General features: G+C 40.0%; 1 protein-coding gene and 1 long non-coding RNA gene across 5 annotated transcripts in view; both read right to left on the bottom strand.

Moving 5' to 3' along the window:
• ANO4 (anoctamin 4) overlaps nucleotides 1-26,011 on the bottom strand; it is a 181,188-nt gene extending 155,177 nt beyond the window's left edge. For all 4 annotated transcript variants that reach the window (XM_071800515.1, XM_071800519.1, XM_071800524.1 and 1 more), the window contains exon 1: nucleotides 25,648-26,011. The gene's annotated coding sequence lies outside the window, so the exon portion shown is untranslated. The remainder of the gene's footprint in view (nucleotides 1-25,647) is intronic.
• LOC139827076 (uncharacterized) lies at nucleotides 21,648-22,802 on the bottom strand. The gene is made up of 3 exons (XR_011737266.1): nucleotides 22,576-22,802; nucleotides 22,289-22,477; nucleotides 21,648-21,692 (listed from the first exon to the last, which is right to left on the bottom strand). It is a non-coding gene; the product is annotated as an uncharacterized lncRNA (long non-coding RNA).
• Nucleotides 26,012-26,761: the final 750 nt, after the last annotated feature.

Genomic DNA, 26,761 nt, shown 5'->3' with positions numbered 1-26,761 from the left:
AGAAAAACGTCTCTCTTCCAGCAGTTGCTGCTAAGTTACTCATAGTGACATCATTTTAAGCACCTCCATGATTACTATCTAGATGCCTTTCCAGTCCTGTGAACTTCTGCAGGGGGAAGGTATTATAACCAGTATTAAAAATAGCACAAGTATCCTTAGTGCTTATTTGTAGCTTGCCTGCATTTTTTACCTAATCTCTTTCTTTCTTTATCCCAATTTTCTGTTATTTTTTTTTCTGCATATAGCAGCCAGATAAAGTAAATTGCTATAAGACCACAGGGGTTGAAAAGGCATTTTGAAGCAGTACAGCAAATAAATTCACAGGGAAATCAAATCACAGGGGAAGATGGGGACCACCTACCACCTGCTTTGTCAGACCCATGCTGTGATCCCATGGCCAAGAACTGCACACCTGACTTTACAGCCAGACAAGCTGTGTGCTGGTACCACAGTCACAGTCCACAGGAGTGGCAGCTGCTCAGCCCAGGCCCAGGTTGGGTGCATTGCCCTCCTTTCTGGGGGTAACAGAGAACAGCCTCGTGCAGCTTCCATCAGTGAGACCAGCAACTACCTAACTCGCAGTCCACTGCTGACAGCAGCTACCACAGTTGGACACTGATAGTCACTGCCTGAAAATAATTTTGGTGCAAGAGACAAGACTTTCAGAAAGCAGTCCTAAGATCATTTTCCAGAGGGGGTTAAGGAAATCTCTCCCATGCTTTATCAGCTACTACTGCTTTTGTGTCCAGTTCTTGGAGATTGGTCTTGAGCATCATGTCAGCTCTCTTGAGCGTGGGTGACCAAGGACAAAGTACATAATGTATTATTGGTACAAAAAACAGCAGGCATTTTCCAGCTTGCCTAGGCTTGCAATATCTCACAGCAGGAACAGCCCAACATAGAAGACAAAGTGGCTTTTTATTTTTTCCTTCTTAATTTACAACTTGCTTAGGTGCTTAACCTCAGCACATCCAAACCTCATTACTATAAGCAAACAGCTCAGACATAAATCTGCCACACCAGTCTCCAAAACTGACAGCAAAGTTGCAAAGCAAATGAAAAAATACCTCCAGAAGGATTCCTAGTCTAGGAGAGGAATTGATACTGCATTTTTCCACACATGCTGCAAACCAGACATTAAGTACCTAAACCTCACAATGGCCACGCTATCTGCATTGGAGACAATGAACTGTTTCCATTAAGGCCTCCATGACTCTCTAGTTTGATGGACTTTCCATATATTCAGAAGTCAAATTTTTCTTAGAAGCTGATTCTCAGCTTAAAGTCTACAAAACTGGTGATGCTCCAGGTAACCTGTTACAGCAAATTAAATCCCCACAGGAGAGTTGCCTTCACACCCTGAGCAGGGCAGAATGAGGCTCACAGCAAAACAGGCACCACAACAAAAAGCAGAAACCCAGAATGTCCCTTCACAGCCCCATGCAGTGAGGTTCTGCGTGCTGTCATCCCATCTTGCAAACTCACAAACCTATGAGTAATCTCAGCTAACACAAAAGCAGAGGAAATATTCGCATGAATAGGGAATTGTAAGCTAAAGCCCGTTACCAGAGTACACAGCTGGTAACAAAACCAGTCATCTTTACATTCATGAGTAAGGCCCTTAGGCACCAGGCCTGCTGTTACTATTTTTTTTTTTTACTTTTTCATAGACTCAGTTTATTTATTTTAATCACTTAACTTATGAGACTAATTAAATAATAAAAATGTTCTGTTTGTGAAATTGCAGCACATTGCCCTCACACAGTGCAAAGAACCAGATGGGCATTTGTTTGGCTCCTAAAGAGTCTGTGGTGGTTGTTCGTTGCGATGCTCTCACTTAAAAATCTCTTAACTGCAGGGTACAGTTTTCTCAGCCCCAATTTGCTAAGATCACTGTTTTCAGACTGCAAGACTCGATCTTTGAAACGCCCATGGTACAGGGCTGACTGCTCTTTTGCAGAAGTCTGTGGACACCTAAGTGCTTCGCTCTTTTGAGAATCAGATGATTTACTTAATCTCCAAATATACAAACCTGGGAGGTCTGCTTTTCTAAAATACTAGCTAAATCAAATAAAGACTACTCTGCTGTTTTCAAAGATATTTATAAACATCTATCCACTTATTCTTCAATTTCTAGTTTTCATAGTGCTAAAATACTTCCCAGTGCATTGACAGAGAAATGCAATGGTGCGATGCTGCCACTTGTGCTAGAAGTGCTAAAGAAAATGAATACTTTCAAATCACTATTCAGCATCTGGTATTTCTTGACCAGAGTGTCATAAAACATTCTTACTCCTGAGGAAATACAGGCATATTTCACTGACAACATGATAGAGGTGAAGTGGCAAGTGCACATAAGAAAATATGAATAGACAAGATAATCTTGTGGGGTTTCTGATAACTTATGTTAACTACCTTTTAAAAAGATAACACAGAATTATTGCAACATCATGAAATGATGCCACAGAAAGATATACTGCTTATGTTCTTAGTATTAATCTATCTTAAACAGGTATACGGCTCAGCCGCATAGAATTTGAATGTCTCAAAGTCTTTAATGGGTTTATGCTCATTAAAAAAAACCAAAACAACACAAACAAAACCACCACAACAACAAAACACAGAGAGAAAAGTTACTGGCCTTATCCTGCTAGATACATATCTTCTGTGATACCCTTGTGGTCACAATAGAACACTATGGGCAGTCCAGAACAACAGCTACTGTAAAGATCTGTCCACTCAGCTTCCTTAAATTTATCACTTTCAACCTATAGATCTAGCAGAATGAAAAGGAGAATATTCAGAAAAGTTAAAAAATTCAAGCCCGTGTGACGCTAACGGCTTGTTTACCACAAGAGTCAGATTTGCAAGCTCACCAACATAATTAAAGCAGCTCTTGACTCTCAGTGTGCAGCCTCAGTTGTAGCATTATCAAAATGCTGATACACCAGTACACTTGATTTATCTAGAAATAATTAGTTAATTCTCTGGAATTAACTAAATTAATTTATTCTGGACCAGAATCCACATGTACACGTGTCTGAATGTCTGTATGTGCACAACTCTACTTGCATTTCAGATGGTTACCCTTTAACAACTGTCCTGTATTTAACAATTTTCTTTACCTGACACCAGTATATTTCCTGAGAAGCTATGTGCTTTGTTTGAGACCCCTCTGCATATTGGAGTCACAGCTGGTGTCAGGACTGGCAGCAGTTTGCAAGTTTGCAAAGAAGTTGTCCATCCAGGCATGTTTGGACTGCGTTCCTTCTGCTTCTTCTGACCTTCCAGTCACTGCTGGACACAGATGTAGTCTGAAGGATCAATATCAGGGACAGAATTGCCATGTGATGTTAATGAGTTTGGTACACAAAAGTGTGTTTGACAATTCCTTCACTGCCACCACTGACAATTTAAATGAAATGTGAATTATACCCACAAATACTTTCGGTACTGACAGATCATGCACTGGACCTAAGAAATGTTAAACACCACCCCTGAAAAAGGGGGAAAAAAAAAGCACAAAATGAAGGCTTAGATAAGAGCATAAACGCAAAGTAAAAGACTGACTGAATTTTACAAGTACATCCAACTTGTGGTTTTGGTTTTTTTGGGAGTTTGTTTGGGGTGTTTTTGTTAATTAAGTTCTTGTTTCAGAAAGAAAACTCAAGAAAAGAAATCCCCAACTCATTTTTCTGGGCTCCAGTTCAGAAAATGGGAACATAGAGAGAAGACCTTATTCTTTCTTTGTTTTCTTTGGGTGTTTCCCCTCTATTTGACAACACACGAGGAATTAAGATCTCAAAAGAAGATAAAAAAATAAAAGACACCTCTTGTATTGTTCAATATTTTCCCTATGTTCAGCAGCTAGTAGCTCTTCAGGAGTAGTAAATTAGCCTGCAGCACTGATTTTTCCCTAGACGCCCCTATTACTTTGAATCTGCATCCTTATCTTGTATATTATGTATGCCTGCGCGTCACTCTGCCTGAATTAGACTACAAGTTCCTTGCAGCAGAATAACTTATTCTGTTCACAGCACCAAATTCAGTTTTGATGTTCAAATAATAAAGTGACACGGGAAACATAATGGTAAGAAAAATCAACCAAAATATGTGTAATGCAAGATCGACTACAGGTCTAACAGCTACTAGACAAAAATCGATAGGCAGCACAGCCTAAATGTTCACAGCTGAAGACTCGCAAAAGTAGCCCCACAGACTTCAGATGATCATTTCTTTTCATAAACGCATATCGTGGGAGCTCTTCTACCGAGAGAGAATAGCTCTTCCTAAAATAGCTCCCTGCATGGAAATGCTTATTCTGAGATTCTAGGCAATAATTCCTGTTTCATCCTTTTTCTAGCTCTCTGCAAGGCTGGTGGAGTGCAAGGGCCCACGTTCCACCTTGAGGTTGGGCTTTCAGAGGGGAAGGGTCCCCTATGTACCTCACTCAGCAGTGTGAGGTGGCATACCATGTTCAGCTCAGTAGAAGGCAGCAGGAAGAAAAAGTCCCAGGACACTTCAGAACTGCATGCAGAAATCTTGGAGAAGCATCAGAAGGAGAAAGAAACCCGCTTTCTCCTGAACTCATAGCAAAGACTCCAGAAAAAAATGAGTTCTGCCAGCTGAGGCAAATATAGGACAATCCATATGAGGCATCCTCTGTGATTTGTTCTCCTTTCCCCATCTTGATTCCTACATTTTTGGTGACAGTAAGAACTGCTGTTTAAAGCAACTGTGATCAATAACCGGGTTTTGTCTCATTTTAAGTCCATTACACTGACAATCTGCAGGACTCACTGAGAATCAAGCACCAGTAGCACAAATGGATTTCTGCATTCACTGGATCACTTAAAAGTATTAGTAATTTTGCAAGTTCTGACAGTGTCACATGGTAAAATAGACCTTGTCCTTCAGAGAAATAAACTAATCACCTCAAAAGGTTAAAAAAAGTCCTTATTTTCTCAAATATCACCATAGTATGGTGTTAATCAGATGTATCCTAAGAAAGCTTCATTGTCCTCTATAGCATTAAGAGCAGCCCATTGACAAACACAACGCAGTAGATTAAGAAAGGGTCACTCTAGCACTTTCTGCTCCACATTGTGATAATTCACAAATTTGCCTAATCTGCTCTACTGATTTAGTGATCTCACGTTTTCCATCAGGACCTTGTTTTTTGGAGGTAAGGAGACATTCTGCTGTATATTACATTGGCATTGCCTCAAGCAGTGCCTGGAATTACTTGAGATAAGCAGGATTAGAGGAAGGAAACAATCTTTTCTGTCTAGTCAGTAGTTTTATTCTATTTGCACTGGACAGCCCTCTGTGTATGGTTTGCTTCCCAGTGGTGCTGACTCCTTTTTTCACTATCTGTTCTGTACAAATCCTGTTTTGTGATCTTGAGAGTCCTGCCTTCCCAGCACAGCTGCTGCTCTCCTGGATAGGATACAGCTGGAGGCAGCCCTTTCATGTAGTAAAATGAGTTTTTTAATTTATGCCTGTGTCAAATTTTGATGCATGCTGCAATACTTACACAGCAAGCACAAGTTTTATTATAGGGAAGTGATTCCTTGCACCTCACCACGCACAGGGGAGTCAGAAAGGGAATTAGGTGGGAGGATGCATCCTCATCTCCCAGCAGCATATCAGACAGGCAGGTCTTCTGCTCTCTCCCCACTTGCTCCTGTGGTGCCCCTGCTTGGATCTGAGGAGAGCATAGGGATGGGAGAAGGTGCTATGTCAGCTACCAGAAGATACAGTAGTTGTTTCAATGACAGTAATCCTTTCAAAATGGAGAGCAGAGCTTAATCAGCAAATAGCTAGTGACCTGGAAAGATAGGTAATTTAGTGCTTGGCTGCAAGATGAACACTTAATTGAAGCTTTATCAAGTGCTTGCAGAACTTACTCCCAAAGCTTACAAACAGGACCAAATACTGCATGAAGCAAAAGGGATTGTTGTTATCTTATACCATCCAAACTAGTTGCTTTGAATTTCTCAACAGCCAGACAATCCAGATGGAAATAGATGGGGCCTCCTCACACTTTACTGCTGCCTTCCTCCTGTCACCAATTTCCAGTGGCTCCAAAGCTGTCACAGATTAAGCGCTGCAGCAAAAGCACCAATGCTCAAATTCATTTGGACTAATCTAGAGAAATGCCAGTGTTAAGGCAGCTCATGAGTGCCTTAACTCAAGGTACTAAACATGACCTGAAGCAGGGTTAAAACCACTAGGAAGGTGACCTTGGCCTTGGCCAGGCTACAATGAACAGCAAAACAGCAAAAAAGAAAAGTCCAAAAACCAGTTGGTGTGCCCATAACCAGTTGACATGTACCCATAAGTGCTAACTAACCTGTTAGGTCTACTCATTTGCATGAACTGGCTTAGAAAACTGGTCTTTACACTGTGGACGCTTTCATAGGTACTACCATAATGTATCCAACTGTCTTTGCCTCTAGGGCAACACATTAAAACATCCACACCAGCAAAAGTAACTGAGGAGGATAAAAATCACAGATCATTTTTCCTGGAGATTCACAATGGTGTTTTGCTACAACTAAATGCGAATAAAAAGACCTAAAGCTTCACTGAGTCAATTTCTCCTTATTTTCCTGCCCATAACTCCCTTTCCTTGCTGCCCTGTCAATGTTTGACACAAGAGGAACCCTTTCCCAGGGGAGCAGCCTTGTTTCAATATTTTGCCAGTGTTTCCTTGCTGATCAGCAAGGTTTCAGAAATAAGAATGCAATAATCACCAACTTCCATCCAAAACTGAAACACAAGCTTATCATATGTGTTATACTCAACTAGAGGCTGGAAATGTGCTCCTTTGTTTTGCTCACCCTCTTAAGCACATAAAGAGAATTCAGCAGCTAACTGCACCACGTTCCAAGTGAGTTTATTTTTTTGTGCGTGCACACTGATAAGAGCCATGATGTTAAATTTTAATTGACTTTGGGAATTAATAGGAAATGGTTTGGATCAGCCTCTAGGGTAACAGCACTCCTCTGTGGAATAAACCTCTGTCATCAGTGCTGCCAACAAACAGAAATGCCAGGCTTTGCAGTGGTCCTGACCAAATCAAGCATAAATCCACAGTGTCAGTCCTTTCCCTTCTGCAACATCTGAAAAGTACAAGCAGGACATAACTTGGTCCTAGCTGCCAAATGGAGATCAGCAGCAACGGAGGGGAACACTCAGCGGGCAGGCAGCACTCTGCCCTGAACAGACTGGTCAGAGGAAATGCATTATAGCAATCATAGAATAATAGAACCATAGAATGTCCTGAGTTGGAAGGGACTCACAAGGATTATCGAGTCCAACTCTTGTCCCTGCATATGACAACACCACAGTTCACACCATGTGTCTGAGGGCTTGTCCAGTCTCTTCTTAAATGTTGTCAGGCTTGGGGCCGTGACACCTCCCTGGGGAGCCTGTTCCAGTGCTCCAGCACCCTCTGGGTGAAGAACCTTTTCCTAATGTCCAACCTAAACCTCCTCTGGCATATCTTCCTGCCTTTCCCTTGGGTTCTGTCACTGGTCGCTAAAGAGAAGAGTTTGATGCCTACCCTTCCTCCTCTACCTTGTGAAGAAGCTGTAGCCATGATGAGGTCTCTTCTCAGTCTCCTCCAGTCTGAACAAAACAAGTGACTTTATCCACTCCTCATACAGCTTCCTCTCCAAACCCTCCACCAGCTTTGTAGCCCTCCTCTGGACACTCTCCAGTAGCTTAATCTATTTTTACCCTGTGGCGCCCAGAACTGCACACAGTGCTCCAGGTGAGGCCACACCAGTGCAGAATAGAGTGAGACAATCACATCCCTCAAGTGGCTGGCAATCCATGTCTGCAGTTCACTGGTGCTGACAAAGCAGAGGCCCCTGCTCATTTGTGTATCAGGATGGGGAGTGCAAGAACTGGGAACTGCTGGTCCTACTGTTTTTACCCTCCTTCCAAGCAAAGAATGGGTCTTGAGAAAATCTGGAACAATACTTTAAATATTTCTCCTTATGAAGACAGCAATCTCTTCATATTTTAGCAATAGGCTTCAGCTGTAAGACACACCTTGCTTACTCATGCCCATGGATACATTTTTCAGAATATAACAATATGGTAAAGACAGAGCCTTCAATACCTTCCTCAGTAAGAATAATGTAGGGTTGGAGATCTCAGCAACAACATGGACATTAACAGCACCTGATTTTGAGTGAATTTGGCAGAACAGCTCAGACACTAAGCTGAAAGTCAAAGCAAAACTTCATTCTTCTGGAGGTTCATTAGTTTTAAGGCATCATGGAAATCTTAACGGCCTTTCCTCGCGATTCTCTCCAATGTGTATTATTGTAGCAATAGATGAGACACTGCCCTCCAGCTCTTCTGAAACTTTTGCTGCTGTTGCAAAAAACACAGTCAATTTCGTTTACTCCACTGGATTAGAGATAAACCCACTGATCTGAAGAAGTGACCTTCAATTTCTTTTTATCAGGAGCTCAGTAAGTTCTTGGATGTCATTGGTTTGACAGCACTGCAGAGCATTTCTCTTAACTGACTTGCAAACATAAGTAAAAATGCACTGAAAATGAGGTGATAAACTCTAGTTTAAACTCAAGGATTGCGTTGGGCACAGCACACCGTGCTGAATCTGCACGCTGCATATTGCTTCATCACCAATGACTTGCTTCAGACTCTCACTCCCATACGCCACTGCAGATGCTAAATTCTGATCAGGTAAACTTATTACAGATAACCATGCCTCGAGTCAGGTAATTAAATTAAGCAAACTTGTGTTCTTTCCCCCTCAATTTAGAACTAAATTACATTTCAATAGAAAATCACAACTTCAAATGTACACATTTGTCATCTGTTTCCAAACTTTGGCTAATCCATCTTTCAAACCTCTCCCACCACAAGACAAACTTCATTTTACACGTAAGGAAGAAGAGAAGACATGAAGGGCTGCCTGTGTTTCAGTCATCAATGCAGCATTATTGATGGACCTTCCCAAGACGAACAGAAAAAGCTGTATCTTGCCTATATGTGCTGCTGGTTCCTGTATGGATCTGGTGCAGTTACAGCAATGGCTGTAAATGAGCCTAAGCAGCAAAGCAGTAGGCAAGGCCCAAGTGATCTGACCAAAACTCAAACTGCAAAATATTGACATAATCAGGAAGGAGGTGTCCACCCTTCAGATACACTATGCTGAGATCAGTCCACTACCTCATTTTCTGTTTCTCCCTAGAATGAATATTTAAAATAAAAGATCAGTTAAATAATTAAGAAAAAACACAGTGATTCACTGCAGTTCAAAACACTCATCTTATTGTAACAGGAAATCAACTTAAATAAATCTACCAACAATGCATTTGGTTGAAAATTTTTGCTTTCTATTACAGTAGCCCAAGAAAACCCATACTTAAAAATTCAGGATCTTCCTGTGTCTTCAGAAATACGAGGATGGTTTTGTCACCATCCTGTTACTGACACCATTTCATGCTGTTTGATATAACTGTGGTATTAAGTTTTGTCCGAGTTAATTATGAAGTCTACAGACCCACAGTAGTGTATGCGGTCTCTACATTCATTTTCCCTGGCTATCAGAACCCAAATAAGTTAACATAACACAATAAGTGGACAGACGTCTTCCTAGCCTGCGTTTTTCCCCGCAGTGTTCCTACGGCTTCTCTTGGTTTGGGTTTCAAGAGCAGGGTAAGAATTCTGGTTGGTTTGCACTGCAATTATTCAGAAAGTGATTCATATTAGTTTCTCACTATACTTAGGGCTAGATTCCTGAACAAGAGACTACCTACTGTACTTGTCGGTGGGTTCCACTGATGGGCCTCCTTGATTGTTGCATATATCCCATCCTAGTGGATATTGGATTTTCCTCTAAAATCCTACATATGTAGACACATCTCACATGAATTTTCATTTAGCAGTTCAAAACTCTTTCACCACTACCTATATATTTTGCCTAAATGTTGATATTTTGTTTTCTTTTTCTTCGGAAAGTTGCAAGCCAGCATCATATCCATTGGAATTTTATTTAAATATGATCATCCCAAACTATTTCTTGTAGTCAAAAAAAAGAGCTTTTTTTATCAGAAGGGCTCTGTGAAATGCTAGAGAACTAAAACCCACCTAATCTAGATTTTTAAGAGCATTCACTATGATGATTTCTTAGATCCTTTGTCTTGAAATTAGCACTAGTATTTTACATTTCTTACATAATCTTGTTATGATTATAGTAAGGTCATGGTGTGGGAACTGTGGTATATTTAAAAACTGCATAATTGTCTTCCACTTTTCTCCCTTTTGTATTTTGTTCACTGCATGAACAGAGGTATTAAAATGTATAACTCCTCTCCAGATAGCTGTTTATGGAAAGAAAATGGCTTTTATTGATGCTGTTAATCATAATTTTTTACTGTCAGGTTTGCCCCTACATATTTATTTTCACAACTGACAGTATAAAAATGAAAACATTAAATAAAATGAGAGATACCATCCAAACCTTGTTCTGGAAAATGTTGAAAAATTGAAGGGGGCGGGGGGGGAAGATGAGCTTAGCATCCTCATGCTACTACTTAAATTCAGTTCAGATTAATTCTACACCAGTTTAACACTGGTTTACAGAGGACTGAATCAGCATTGAGCCTGCCCAGTTTGAATAGCACTTTTGCTCATGCTAAGGTAGCTTCACCTGTGGGTTATCAGCAAAAGTCAGGACCTTCTCACCTAAGCATGGTTAGTGTCAATAGCTCTAGAGATGGACACCTTTGTCCTCAGTTTCATGCCATTATAGAATCATTTGTTTGCAATTGCCTAAAAACTGTAGTCCTCATAAGGGCCCCTCAGAGACTCCACTGTTACAAACCAGCTGTCCCTGGCTGCTCACAGATTTAACCATGGCAAGAAACACTCCCCACTTCAATCCTGAATTAGGCATTGTCCCAACTTAATCTCCTGGACACCGTAACACAAACAACTATGGGAATTCCTTCCAGGGAATCGGCTAGCTAAAATAGGGGAGCTTTTCCTGTCTGCAAATTAATGTCTCGCATTAAAAATTAATTGCAAATTAAACTGTTTATTAATTCAGGGCTTTCTACCCAACGATCCTGAAATAATATTATTATTAAAGTAAAACAGCATTTTTTTTCTTTTCTTAGTTAATCATTCCATAAACTTTAAGCAAGGCATTGTTGATTTCTAGTAATTTATCCTTCAAACTCAATATAGAATTTAGAGCCCATAAAATCCCTGGGTCTTCTGTGATTATAACATAAACATGTAGACCATTTATTTAACTGTAATAGCCTATTTATTTCTCCATGCTGGCTTGATTATGTTCCTGAAAGAGAAAAATGTACCTCAATGAAAAGTTAGAGTCTCACAGCAGAGAACAATGCAAATTTTAGTGAACTATATCCTATCCTCATTCACACTTCTGTAACTTTTCTATGCAAACGCTATATCTAAAACATACTTCCTAGTTATTGTTCTCTACCTTCAATTCCCATTTAAAGCAAAACACATTTCTTTCTAAAGGAAGAGGAGGGGGAAAACCCACTCCTCTCCCCACCTTTTTTTTTTTAACCCCAAGTAATACAGAAGCCTAATTAAACATAGAACAACATAGTTCTGAATTTCCTGCCCTCATGCAATTCTTACCCTACAGCAGGTGGCTGCTCCACGCAGACTATTCTGGGATGCATCAGAAAACATCCTGCCTCGGGGCTGCAGGGGAGGCCGGGTTGCTTCTTAAGGAGTTCCAAAGAGTGAGACCAAATCATCACCATGAGCAAGTTCTAATTAACAGCCGTAAGTTATCCTTTCAGCATGGGCAAGAGAAATTAAAAAAACAACTCTGCCTGTTTCCCGCCTACCTGATTTCTTGAACGTTCTCAGTAAGATCCAGCTCCAAGCTCAATACGTCTTCACTGCTCACAGATTGCAAACTGTGCTGAGAAAACTCTTGGCCTTGCTACTTCTCATCTTCACACTTCCACTTGTTACTTCCATTCACTTCTACTGCATTAATAGCATCCTTCCTTTTCAAACACTGGGAATCACAATAAGTAAAAAAATTGCGTGGAAACAAGGAGATATTTTGCATCTTAGCTCTCTAGTTAAGGCAACCGTCCATTGTCCAAACCAGACAGAGTGGCTTAATCCCTGTCCTCACTGCACAAGCTGCTGTGCTGACCTCTGTATTACTTGGGGCTTTCAGTTTGCAGTGGAGATTTCTCTGTCAAAAATTTGAAATTACCCAAAACAGACTAAAAAGTTTTAGGAGCTTAGAAATCTGCAAAAAATCAATTGGAGACAAATCAAAAAGAGACAAAAAATCAAAAGGAGACAAATTGAGCAAAAGAGTGAAATTAGGATGCACTTAATGTAATAAGCAGGAATTGGAACAAAGCTAATTTTCCCTTTTTTATTCCATGCTACTGTTAATTATAAGAATCTTTTACTAAAACTTTGGAAATAATAAGATGCACTTTATAAAACCTGATACCAATCCATGAAGGAAGATGTGACTACAATCCAAAATATTACACCAAGTCAGGCTTTAAATGTTAAACTTTTTTTGTAAATTTATTCTAAAATCAACCAGACACATATCACTACAGGCTGCTAATTCCAGCCATAGGGATGCTGTTGACTACAGCTGAACAGCAGCTTCTGCATGAGCCAAGAGATTCCTTGGTGCAAGAGTAGAATAAAAATGGAAAGCACGCATTTTTACTTATAATTGATTCCCTGACAAACTGCAGCACTATATTCTATTTCACTCTTTCAAAGACTTTCAATTACATCAATTCCTACTGATGTTCTTGTATGAGATCAGATCTGCAAGGTCTCTTACATGACTACATTTATCGTAAGCACTTGCCTCTGCATTATTTTGTCAGAGTAGCAGTCTGAGCTTGCTCAGCAAAGTAGCAACACTAAACCCAGAAGGATTAACATTGCACCAAAGTGCTCAGCATCTGACAGTTAACGGGGTATAACATTAGTGGTGCGTCAGGCTTTTCATATGAAAAGGAAAAACTTCTCCAGACTTTCCTAAAGCATGAAATTCAATACAAAAGTGACTCTGTGTAGGTATTGAAGGTTGTAATCCCGACTTTTCCTAAATCATAGTATCATAAAATATAAGGTTGGAAGGGACCACAAGGTTCATCTGGTCCAGCCTTTCTTGGCAAAAGTGCAGTCTAGACAAGACAGCCCAGCACCCTGTCCAGGTGAATATTAAAAATGTCCACTGCTGGGGAATTCACCGCATCCCTGGAGAGATTATTCCAATGGCTGATTGTTCTCGCCGTGAAAATTTCCCTCGTGTGTCCAATCGGAATCTCCCCTGGAACAACTTCTACCAATTATCTGTCATCTTTTCCACATGACTCCTTTGTAGCCACCTTTTAAATACTGGAACATGTTGATGAGGTCTCCTCTAAGCCTTCTTTTCTCAAGGGTGAACAAGCCCTGTTCTCTCAGCCTTTCCACATGTGGCAGGCTTCCTGGTCAAGTGCCTGCTTATGCTGAAAGGAAATGGTCTTTGTGAGAAAACAAGCATTTTGTATATCCTTCAGTGGAAATCAGTAACTCTTTAATTTCCTTGAAACAAAATTAGGTACCTACTGCCTTAAAACTGCCATGTAGACTAACTAAACCTACCATCTTGCTCTCCATTCTTCTATTTATGCAAATAGATGCCTCCATATTCTGATTGTCAGTATTTTTAGCACACAGTCCAAAGTGTGATTACATGTAAAAACATTTAAATGATACATCCAAGTTATACTTTAAGTGATAAATGATATTTGGAAGAACATCCTTAGTACTGTTTCCTAAGCTCTATCAATTCTCTGAGTTTGGCTTCATAGTATATTAAGCTCATGATATATCCTCTAATTTATCTCAATCTAGAAACAATCTAAAGTTATTGAAATAAATTATTTTAAAGCATGGAAAATTTAACTCAAAGTTTTCCTTCAGCTGAAGTCGGATTAAGGTGTATATTGAAGCCCAACAGGCAGAGATGGGGTCAAGCCCTTTCCTGGGATTATGTATTAAACATAATTCTTGTTCCTGCCCTGGGTCAGCAAAGCACAGGTGACAAATCCCCACAAAGCAACAGGCAATTTAAGAGACCACGCTGTGACATCTTCCTGCCAGCAGCACTCCAGCAGCATTTAGTGGGCATTGCTGATTCAAAATCTGCATTCCCATAACCTTGGTCACCAGCCGGACCCTCTGGCAAAGCATCTGAGACAAGGCAGTACCTGAGCTGTTTTCAAGGGCACATGAGAAATGTGTTAGTTGCTTTATTCACAACACGTAAAACAGAACAGGAGATGATTTTTTGTTTTGGACTTGACCAATTGCAATTATACTATTTATATTATGCCCTTTACTAAAAACTATGTCAATAAGGTGGAATGAAAACATTTTCACAATTTAATTGGATTTACTTGCAATACTGAATCTGTAAAGAGAATTTGTGCTCACATAATAGCTAATCAGCATTGATGTTTCTTTTTAAAAAGCAGCTTTAAAGTATTAACCTCATCAGTGAAGATGGTATAAAATCAGTAGCCATGTACATGCAAATAGAGAAGCCTCAAAATTTAAAACAGCATTTCTGACTTGGGACATCTGCTTTAATGTATTTTAAATCAACTTTACTTGAAATTCAGAGGGAAAACATTCAATATTTCAGGCTCATTTATAACATCTCAGCCACAGAAAAACTGTGAATCTGAAGATTTGAAGATGTATGCTATCAACATCTGTTTATCTGCATCTAGAGAGACAGTAGTAGTAAAAAAACCTCAAAAACTAAAGTTATAATATAAGGTATTCAATTTTTTCTCTCAATAATAGATGTAAAAAAGTATCTTCTGGGTAAGAGTCAATTTTATCTTCTACTGTGGGTTGGTTGAGTGGCTTGTTCTATATTGCTTTACCTAATTCTAAAGCAAAGGATTCTCAGTTGCTTAGGATAGCAAAAGTAAGAAAAATTGTACTTTGACGTAGCAAAAAATAACAATATTCTCTGTATGTGGGATGTATGAACAGGGATTTGATATTCAATAGATGTTCATTATCCCATTAAGACAGCCTTACCTAATTTTTCTCACTAAAAAAACTTCAGAAACAGCACTCCTCAAGTACAGTTAAGGTTATTGCAATTTGGCATCCACATTCTCTAAAGATTCCCCTGCCCTTTCCTTGCTGTGCTCCTATCCTGTTCCTTCCTGCTGACTGGATGAAAATGTCATCATGCCATAGTCAAGAACACTTTAACAAGGGCAATTTTTCCTCCTGCATTTGTCCTCTTATAGCTCAAGAGGGTCACTGCAACCATAGGGGTAAATGAGCAGAGACCCTCCCTCCTGGGATCTCATAGCTACTGGCCGCATCACATTGTGAAGAAGGAAGAATTATCCTAACGGCAGGGTAGAAAGGTCTGTGGCAATACAGGACACTTTCCTCTATTAAACTACCCTCAATAGATTATCCAGGAACTCAGTAGCAAAAGATGCTTTTCCTTTCCGTGACTAGTCTACCCAGGAAATGGCAACCGTGGCTGCCAGGCTGAATCCGCAGCATGCTCAAGCCCAGGAAGAAGATAATTGAAGTTCTTAAATATCTGTCATACACACATTGCCAATGTCTTTTTCAGCATTAGAGGTTCCTGGATTTTATATTGCCTTTTGAAATATTTAGGTGGTGACATATAATGCAAGAGTATCAGCAGAGTGTTGAGTTTGCAGTATCAAGCCATCAGACCTAAGGAAGTGCCAGGATTAAGGCTGCATCTGTGAAATACGCTCAGCACTTTTGTGCTTATGCAATACAATACGGGTTTTAACTCCTCGTCACTCAGAATTTTTATCCTTGGTGTGTGACACACACTTCTGACATAACCATCAGCTCCATATGCCCTCTCCTGAGCCTCAGTGCAAGGGGGAAGCTGTATTGGGAGGTGGATACAGAAACACAGTTTGAAACTGCATGAAGATAAGCGTTGGTCTCAGGATTAAAGAATTTGTGTTTTAATTTGAGGTACTTGTTTCCATACCCACCTCTGCCTTGAGTGCTGCTAATGAAGTGACTTCAGTGGGTGTATGTCACGATCCAAACACCCCACTTACAACATCTGATTAATAAAAGTTTCATAGCTATGGCCAATGTCAACTCAAACCTTAGTCTGCTTATATGAAAAGCTATAATGTGCTAAAGACATGGAAAAAATCATGCCCTTGCCGTTTCACATTCAGCACCCTAAGCTAACAAACATTTATCTCTTTCATGCCAAATGTGAGACCCTTATCTACAAAGTAATAACAACAGATAACATCAGCAGAGGAAATAATATAATCTCAACTCAGTTTCTGTGGAGAAAAATTATTTGCTATCTAGAGATTAGCAGAAGTTGTAGCAATTGACATATATTTATGTCTATCAAGAAATATTTGTTCCATTTTTATTTGGAGCATACTTTGATTCACATACACTAACTATGAGACAGAACAAGCTACTTAACAAGGAAAACAAAAAGAAACAAAGAGAACTCAGTGAGAAACACTTCATGTGAACATACGACTAAACTCTCCTGGATAATGCATAAATGCAGCCAACCAAAACTCTGTCATTTATTAATTCTTAAAGGCTCAAAGCTGCACCTTCCCATGCTTTCCAATATAATAAAATATATCTAGATTGCACAGTGCTATAACCCAGAATGCAATGAAGTACTCTCAAAGCTATGCCCAAGATAGAAAATCTATTTGCAGGCTTACAGAAGTTTCTAAAAATGCGGTTCAGAAGATGTAAGCTCTAACAGTGTGGCCCCAGAACATGTTTTTCCCCTGGAGTCTGTAGAGCAAAGACGACATCTGTTTGACAACAGTGAAGCAGAACCACCACATCAATTTCAAGTTACTTAGCCTGGAGTGTACTGCAACCAGAGTGCAAGTGAGAGTTTCAGAACACGTCAAAATCTAACCAGTTGTCAATGCTCTGTCCTGGAAAGCAAACAACTGAGAATTTTTAGATAGGCAATGATAAGCAGCACATATTCTAAATATTACTCCACATTCTGTAAAAATACGATAATCTTTTTCTTTGTCAAAATTTCTCTAAGTACTGTTATCTGGTTTAGAACCTAGAAGATTATAAGCTTTCTTCTTTACATTGTCTATCTAAATGTCGTTTATCTGCTCTGAAATTCCCTTTTCCTCTATACTGTCCCTGTGGAAAAAATAGGCCAGTCTGGCATGAGCAGGGTACTGGCACAGGTTTTAATACTCCCGAGTTCAACTAAGACACAAAATTTCTGTATAATCTTGAGCAAGACACTTAAATCTTCAACTATGAGCAAGTTTCTGTGCAGTGACTGTCATGCTATCACAAGGCAGCTGAAAGCACAGAGCAATTCCCAGATGTGCGAAGTGTCTTTCATCACAACATGATCTTGAAGCAAAATGTCAAAAATCAGTGAATCTCTGCCACATCCAACTAGCTGCTTCTCACTCTTCTCCCTCTAGGGACTGAAATGAAGCACATATCCTAAACCTATCTCCCTTTTCCTCACTATTTCCCTTCTCAACAAGACTCATAAGCACAAGCGATACCATTTGGCAACCCATCTCACATGAAAAGCACCAGGACAAGCACAGGCCTATCATACGGTATCCTCACTGTACCATATATTCAATTTAAATTCTAACACTTGAAGTTCAGGAAATGACATTATCTTATTGAAACCTGACACTGCATTTCTTCTCTGATAAATCTCTACATTATAATGTGACCTTTAACACCCTCTTTGCATTGTTTCTCAAGCAATTAATGGACAAACATTATTTACTATTGCTGTTGCAAAGAACGCTAACCTGAGCAACAAGCACTGCCGAAGTACCTTATCTTAGTGGTCCGAGTTAATTTTTTCACAGCTCAGAACTTAAGGGAAAAAACACTGTGATCTGAGTGGAACACCCTGACACAGAAATAGTCTTGAGGAGCATTTAAAGAATGGAAGGAGCAGAATGATATATGCTAGTGGGGGAATGGAGCAGAGTCTAAAGAAGAGTCCCAGCACAGGTGGTCCAGCAAGCAGCAGAAGCACAGAACAGAGAATTAGAAGGAATAAGATCAGAGACAGAAGCTGAAACAGAAGCAGCAGAAGTAAAACAGCAGAGAGAAGTACCTGAACAGTGATCTGATTGAGCTTTAAGGAAAGCAAGTGGGTCATTTTAGTCTACAAGTTTGTTGTAAATAAATTATTTGGTGGTATGTTAATGTGTAAGTCTTCCTACTAATCCAAAAATGATTGAGTGGTGTTGCTTTTTAGTTAAAAAGGAAAATAAAGTAATATTTTTCATACACAACAGTGTTTAGATTGTTTGCAGAGTTGTTCCTAGTGACAATAGAGCAATGATAAGTTGCAGTAGCAACTTCACCAAGGGCCATTGAGTACTGATGTAAGTTTCACAGAAGCTGTTTGCATAGCCAAAATATTACCATAATTTATTAATCAGAATGGTTGAGAATCCATCATTAGAAAAGTGAACTAAGTAAACTTCACGAAGCATGTTGAAGCAGAGGGTTATCCAATCTTATGACAGGGCACTTCTGAAATCCACATCACACCAATTCTACATTATCAAGAAAAATAAGGAAATCCTGTCTGTGGCTCAACAGTAATTTCGTTGCAACCAGTGAGAAAGAACTTCTTATATTTAAGCTGGCCTGGTGGTCAACATAAAGATGCAGAGAGTGAAAGACAGGACAATTATTGTCAACACTCTGCATCGTACAAAACAAAAATAAGTCCATGAGTAGAAAGTTGACTACAATAGATTTAATTTAAATGGGATTAGGAATTTGCCCCCATCTATTTCTGGAAGAGTTCATTATTTAAATAGCATAGATTAGAAAATCAAATGCTGCAGGTGTTTCTATGGGAACATAGGACAATAAGACATTAAAAGAGGTATTCTTTTCCTTCTCTTCAGGGCAGAGAAGCCTTCAATCTAATTCATTTTCATGTTCTCATCTAAAATAAAGAATTTTATGGCAACAACCTCAAAAACATTAAGCATAAACCAAAGCAGCATTGCTAACATGAAACCTCAGAGAGCTTGAAATAACTCTGACCAGTATTGTCTGTCTAATTGTTCTTCATTATGCTACTTTGGTCTTGGATTCCAGAACTACTGAATATACTATTTTCCTAGCACATTCAGGTAAAGAGTATTCATGCTAACAAGGCTGACATTCTATTTGACTCTTAGGTTCCAGCCATTTTGCCTTGCTAAACCTGCTTATCATTGCCTCCCGATCTCCATTTCTCTACAAAACCTTCATAATACGTTGGGACTGCAGCACAAGCTCTTCATTTAGAGAAGACAATATTTGCTGTTCCCCAGGGACTGAATCGAAGCTGGGCTCTGTCGAGACTGAATATAGTACAAAGTGACAATTAGTATGGTTAGCCCCTCCTCCCCCCCAAAACAAAAATCACAAAACACACAACACAGATGGTAGGAGAGCAATCAGTATGGAAAAAAAAGTGGGGGGGAAGGAACCACAACCTAACAGTTATCTCTATGATAAACACAGAAGAACTAACAAAAATAAACCAAAACTAAGAAAAACATGAAGGCAAATCATATGTGAAAAGGCAAAAAAGTATGTGTCAAGGTAAAACAGCGAGAGTGTGACACAGACAAGAAAAGATCTGAAATTATTCTGCGGGGTAGATGAACAACACGGAGAGAGGCTGCATGTCTGCCAGGCTACATGGAGACTTAATGGACTTCATAAACCTGTGGGTTTCAGCTGGCACTTTATAGGAAGTGGTTTCTCTAAGAAATACCAACCTCGTTTAGAAAAAGTCTCCAGGAGTTTAATACAGCATGTGTAAAATATTATGCCTAATTTTCATGAAAAACAGTTTTGTCAAAGAAAATTCTCTGAAATGGGAATGTATCTCCTGGTGATCCAAACCAGCTGATCCCCAGGCTAGTTTTTCCCTAAAGCGAACTGGCTGAGAGGAGACTCAGTCTTGCTCTTCTCAAGTGATTTTGTTAATTAACTTCCTTCTCCTAAAGCAAAGGGAGTCATGATAATTTTACTATATTTGAAGGCCGTAAGCACCATATAAAATAAGGAATTAATGTCAATACTGCAGGGGCTACAAGCAAGAGTAAATGGATGAAGTTAAAAAAGCTGTCCTGCAGCAGGCGTCTATTTCAGTCATCTCCCAGCAGCAGTAATATAAACCCTATAGATAACTTCAATTACATAAAAGCATACTGCTCCCAGCTTCATATCAAGGAGCAACAATCTCCTAAAGGAGATTTGTGACATGTGTCTCAGACTTGTTTCAAACCAGTGCTCTAGAAGTACTAACTTCAGCTATCCTACTTCTGCAGACAGCATGAGGAGCCCACCTCCTATGATTGTCAATACCTTCGAAATCCTGGGATCTTAGAGCACAGTGAAGGCTAGCGTGATATGTCTCTAATCCTGGTTGGTGTCATCAGAACACCGACTGTTTGAAAACGGTTGCTTTATGGTGCCAGACTGGTACCCAGATGTGCTGGTGGCTCTAATCTCATGCCAATGACCTGCTAGTTCAGATACAACATGGAAAAAACACAAAAAATAGCTAACACCAATACTGAAGCAATTGCAGGGAATGCATTCAGAATAATACATGTGGGTTCATTTCTTTTTTTTTTTTTTAATATTTATCCATGGGTAGTACAGCCTTTTGAGATATCAAGTTGAGCAAAATTCTTGGACACCAAGTTTGCCTTTGGACAGTCAGACTGTAAACACAGAGTCTGGAAACCTCTGAACTCATGTTTATTCTTCATCATGTAGTGGGGACCAGTCTTCTCTCAGGGCTGGATTTGGAGGCACATTTGAAAGTACCCTTGCTGTAGCTTCTCCTGAGGGAGTAAAGGGAAACTATTTTGAGAGATGGGTCTTGGAGCACTGTAAGCATCTACATACAGCTCTTAGAGACATAAGGCTTTCCTGAAAATATTCTCTCAGACTTGTGCTCTCCTAGGGCAAAACCTATTCACATGCAGAAATTTGTGCACCATTAGCTCCCCTACTTGGGAATTTAGTTGCAGCTTCAGTGACATTCATCCTGTTCAGAGGTGTTGTTCTTAGACATTGAACATCAGCATTATCTGCTTCAGTGCCAAGACCCTTCCACTGGGATGCTGAGGAACTAGCCTATAACTTTTAACCAGATTATTATCTCACTTTATACCACAAACAAAACAATGTAAAATTTTTGGTTCTAGTAATCCCAGATTACCAGAATGGGACCACTTAAAGTTGGTTGGGTCAATTTAGGATAGAGTTTTGCTATCTCCACACTTTCCACCAAAAAAGGCTACAAATGTTTCCACAATAACTTGAAAGTAAACACTTTACCTTTAAATTTTCTCATGAAATTGTGTTTATTTATGTGATGCAGGTGCTAAAGAAGTTTATGAGACAGAGTGATCCCTCAAGAATGCTTCAGCCCTTTGATATTTTGCAAAGCAAGTCGGCCTAACGCTGTTCCATTATTACCACATTGAATCTGAAAAAACATAATTGTGACTTAGTTCTTTAACATCCAGAAGACCTCTCACCTTGTTGTCCAGTATTCCCTATGCAGAAATTACATGTGAGCAAGTGTACACGGCATGAGCTGAAAGGCCACAGTTTCCATGAAGAATCAGATCTACACAAGCACTATGCAGTTGTACAACTACAGAAAATATGAGTCCCCCCAAGATACAACAGACAGAGTGCAAGCACTTATTAAGAGGGCAGCATATGCACAGAAGACACATGAGACATGCCCAATACTTCCCCAAAGCACCAAACTTCTTCTGACAGCACAGCATTCATGCACAGGCTTTCCAGACATCCATGAACTGCAAAATTAGCAAGTGGGCCAAAGACAGATTGCTTGGTGTGGTCTCCAGACATATATAGAAAGACGGGTAGTATTTGCAACATTAGAGCTACAGAGTCCTTGAAATAATCTTGGACAAAATCTGCGGACTAAAGGAAAGTTAGCTCTAAGGGAAAGCCTAGGAATTCCAGCCAACTTTTGGTTATCCTTGTGTGCTCATGCTTTGATCACTATGGAGGAAGAAACAGCCAGGTAAAACTACGATTAATGTAAGGTGTAACATATACATAGATGTGTATACTGTAACTTACATGTGCTTTGTAAAAATATGGTGTAACACATTACCTTTGAAAATATTTGTAAACAGTTTTCAGAAGCAGCTTTGAAATAAACCACTAGCCAGAGCACAGCCTGGTACTGATGACTTCAGCTCTGCATCATACACATCCCAGTATCACTTTCCAGTCTGGGGCAGAGAGGGAAGCTGGGGCACAACTAATCCACAGCCTGGATTCTTCAGCCAGTGACAGCTGCCTGCACAGGTTTTTGTCAAAAAGGATATGAGCAGATAGAAAGCATAAAACTAATGAAGCAGTATGAAAAAAATGAGTGAGCTTTTGGTGAAAACATACGTTTTTATATTCACAACATAGATGTATATGGTTGAATATTTGTGGAGTATAAAGGTTTAAAGAACTTGCTTCTGTGGACAAGTCAAGTGAAGAATGCATACTGAATATACACAGGAAAAAAAATAATGCAGGGACTTTGTCAGACCATTGGTTGATTTTGGCTGGCTAAGGAACAGAGGCTTTTTTTTTTTCCCTGCAGTTGTTTTCTATGCAGTCTTCAGCCTCCCTGCAAAGGAATTAACATGACACCATGCTGTGAAACAAGGAAGTACTATCCATGCATTCCTCTACCAGAGCATTCATAGGATTCCTAAGAACTGAAAAGCACATCTACCCACTTGAATTTCATGTTTAATTTTTTTTTTCATGGGGGTTTTCATTCTTTTTTCTACCTCTTAAGGCTTTTATAGAGGATTGTATCTTTATTTTTTAAGACCTTGGCCTGCAACAGGATGTGCTGACAAGGATTTTAGGTGCATAGACTCCTCCGTTGCAGAACATACACATCGGGTTCCAAATGTAAGCATCCCATTGCAAGCTCATGTGCTTCAAACTGCAGAAAATACTTCAGAATTATTGTGTTTCCTCTCTTCTTTTTGCCTCAAGGCTATTTAGAAAGCACATTACATTATGCACTTTGGCTTTCAAACTTCTATAGAATAAGACATACAGTTATGCACTTAGGTTAAAAATCAGCTTTTGCAAGATAGTCTTACTTAGATATGAATAATTTTTTGAGTGAAAATAGTCCTTTTGATTAAATGTGAGGGAAGAACGCACGTTATTTTAAGGCACAGGAATACCTGTTTTTATAATAATAATTTTAAAAATAAAAACACGCTGTACCATACTTAACTGCGTGATCTTCAGACTTCTTTAGGTTGTGCATGTATTTTACAAACCCTGTTGGTTTTTAAGTTTTTAGCAATTTTTTATGGAACAAAATGGTATAGTAAACAGCTCCACACACACAATTACTTGTTACATTTAATCAAGAAAAGCCTAAGCCTGGTCTCTCCAAGGCAATGTCACAACCTGCAGATACTTCGGACATCTTCCCAATGTGTGTCAACAAGACCCCTGCTGGTCTCATTTCATAACAAAAAAGTTTCTTTGCTGCTGTAAATTTATCAGCACTTACTGAAACTGGAAGAGGGCTAACTTAGGCACCTTTGTTAGCCATTAAAAAAAATTAAGTAACTCACAGATCCTACACAGTGCCTTTTTGCAATGGACAGTGGGAAGGAGGTAAAGGTTTTTAAACAGATCATTGAGCTGCGCAGGTGCCCAGGTAGATCTGCTCCCCGGCAGAGAGAAGGAAGGATGCAGGTTTGCAGTGTGCCTTCGCCACCTTAGTGAGAAGATAAATGGGTCTCGGGTTTAGCTGCATCAGCGGGTCAACATGGTGGCAAAACACTTAGTCTGATGGGGGAGATGACTTGGGTCATGGACATCTGGGCTATGGGCTTTTTTTTTGAAGACAATGCAGCAGGTACCTCACTGCACCATGAAGTCCTCTACCTGCAGGTCTGTGTAAGCCTCCTCCTCCCACAGTACCTCAGTGCCTCTTGCAAGTGCCTAACGCTGAGTGCCCAGCTCTGGGCACACATCCGCGCTACTGATACAACCAGACATTACACCCAAGTACAGAGAAGAAATGAAGGGCATTTAAAATAACTGCAGTGTTTGAAAGTTTTTACTTGTATGGGAGGGGGAAACAGGTACAAGCTCTGTTGAACTAAACAACTCATGTGAAGCAAAACCCTCTGAATTACAGGATAAATCACCAACGGAATAATTTTATTAAGCCACAATGTAAGACACATTAAACAAATAAAACAGTTTCCAGACGTGAGCATATCTCTTGCTTAAACCCAGAAAAGGCAATGCAGAGGCAGAATAGAATCTTTATTCTTATCCTACATCAGTTAAACAAAGGTGTAAGAACACATCACCTCTCTGCCTTGCTCTGAAGGCAGACCAGCCTGTGATGAGTTTGAGCCAGTGTTATATCTATGACTTCAGTGGACCTTTGAAGACTTAGTAAAGTCTGTTATTCCTGCAGCGTGTAAAGGCTATGCATAGTCAATCCATGTAATGGATTCACAACATGAAACACATTTAACTTAAATATTTTTGTAGTTTAACACACCAAAAGCAAATGAATATATCTATCAGAAATTATATATTTGCACTTACTTTACATCTCATGCAACAAACTAGGAAAAAAAACTATGTTTAAGTGCACAGTTTACTGTGAACTAAATAATGACCTTTCCTGTCTACAAAATCATAGCTGTTAAAATAGCTTAGAGAGGGGATTAAGCAAGCACAGATTTTCCAACATTTAAATGCACTTCTTTTCTACTGCAGAGTTGTAAAGCACTTCAAAAGGCTAAGAATTTGCAACTGTATAGACCAGAGAGGGATGAGGGCTATTAGGTTGCCTATTCAGTAACTTCTTGTCCCAGCCAGTCTGCACTTGTAAGACGCAAAAGGTCCAACTTACAAACACCTGATGTCATCGGCTTATACTGAAAATGCTGACAGAGCCCGTCCTTCCTACGCCAATGACAGCAAATACCAGCTCAAGCCACATGTCTGCCCCACAGTTGAACACCAAGGGGCTTCAGAGTTTTCTAGATGGCTACTCAAGCAGAGGCTTTCTGTGCCCTTCCAGCACAGTGGTGCAGACCCATAGAAATGAGTCAGCTTTACCAAATCCGTAATTCCAGTTCCCCAGAGCCTTATCCCGTTGCTGCCACAGGCAATTGCGAGCACCGTTCAAGCCTCCCATTTCAAGGACAAAGAGGCAACACTCAGATTGCAATCTCTACTTCAGAGCTCTGGGTCAGAGAGGGGAAAGAGCAAAATAAAGAGAAAACTTGCATTTTAGTTAGCCAGCATTTGCTATGAAGATGCTAAAAATCATGACTAGATATTGAGTGAAGGTCACGAGGTTTTTCTAAGAAAATAGGGGGAGAAAAACAGACGGGAGAAGGGGGAGGGAGAGAGAGAGCACGAGCACTGCAGCAGAGAAGCTATGCTCCGCCAATACATGCTGGCACTTACCATAAAAATAGAAAGATCCAAAGAGAATCAGATTAAGGATCCTTTTTATCTCTCTTCAATAGAAAGATTTCCACATGAAGCTCTGAACACAGTTGTCCAGGGAAAAGCAAGGTTATATGACGATACACAGAAAACACTAACACACAACCGGTAAGTCCTTCCACAGCCTTCCAAAACCTGCAAGCAGTTTGTGCTGAAAAACCAAAAGGTACGAAGTCTGAAGACGACTCCTACATAGCACTGCAGCTAAACCAGACTGCTGTATTTCCAGTCACTCAGATCGCACTGTTTTCATCTTCATCTTCTCACCATTACTTACAGCCTAGAGGTGGGCTTGGGGGTGGGGAAAAGAGATTTCTCCTCCAAGTGGGAAGGAGCGCAGAAACGGCATCAGCATTTTTAATCAGTCGCTGGGAGTGCCCAATCGCAGGACCGGAGCGGTGCCAGCGTGACAGCTGTCCAAGGCAGGGCAGCTTGGCTCACTGGCCGCCAGCGCGGTCCTGACTTGCCCAGGACCACTGAGGGGCTCATCTGCTTCTTAACCCTAGCGAGGTTTTCTGTGCCCGCATGCAAGCAAGCTGCAGCGCTTTGAAAGCTACAAGCATCTCTGGGTTGCTGTTCTGACGGGCTTTTTGCTACATCTGTGGAATAGTACAAAAACAAGAAAAGTTTGAAGGTTTACATATCAGCATCATTTAACTTGACATTAATTATCCAGCAGCTTCCCTATATAAAGCATACATTAATGATTGCTTCCTCCTCAAAGGTTTATTTTTGGAAGAGAAGGAAGCCTATAAGAGATGTACAGCACAGCCCCACTGCTGTGAACTGCCTTGTTAGAGCTGGCGCTGGTTCTGACATGACATCATAGACCCCTGACAGCAACAGATCTGCAGAAAATACACAACAAAAGTCTCTCTTCCCCCACCCACCACAATGACAATTGGATTAAATGTGTATGCTGCTATCTATCCTACTATTGGACATGAAAAAAAGAGTGAAAAAGAAAAAAAAAAAGCCAAAAACCCTCAACTTAATTTGCAATGAGGATATTCAGGATCTGTAGACAAAACTTCCTATGGCATCTGACCCATTGAACCAATCCACACAGGAA

Source organism: Patagioenas fasciata, chromosome 1 (genome assembly GCF_037038585.1).
Source record: "Patagioenas fasciata isolate bPatFas1 chromosome 1, bPatFas1.hap1, whole genome shotgun sequence".
Taxonomy (NCBI): Eukaryota; Metazoa; Chordata; class Aves; order Columbiformes; family Columbidae; genus Patagioenas; species Patagioenas fasciata.
Note: the sequence above shows the minus strand (reverse complement) of the source record. Positions and strands in the feature narration are given on the sequence as shown.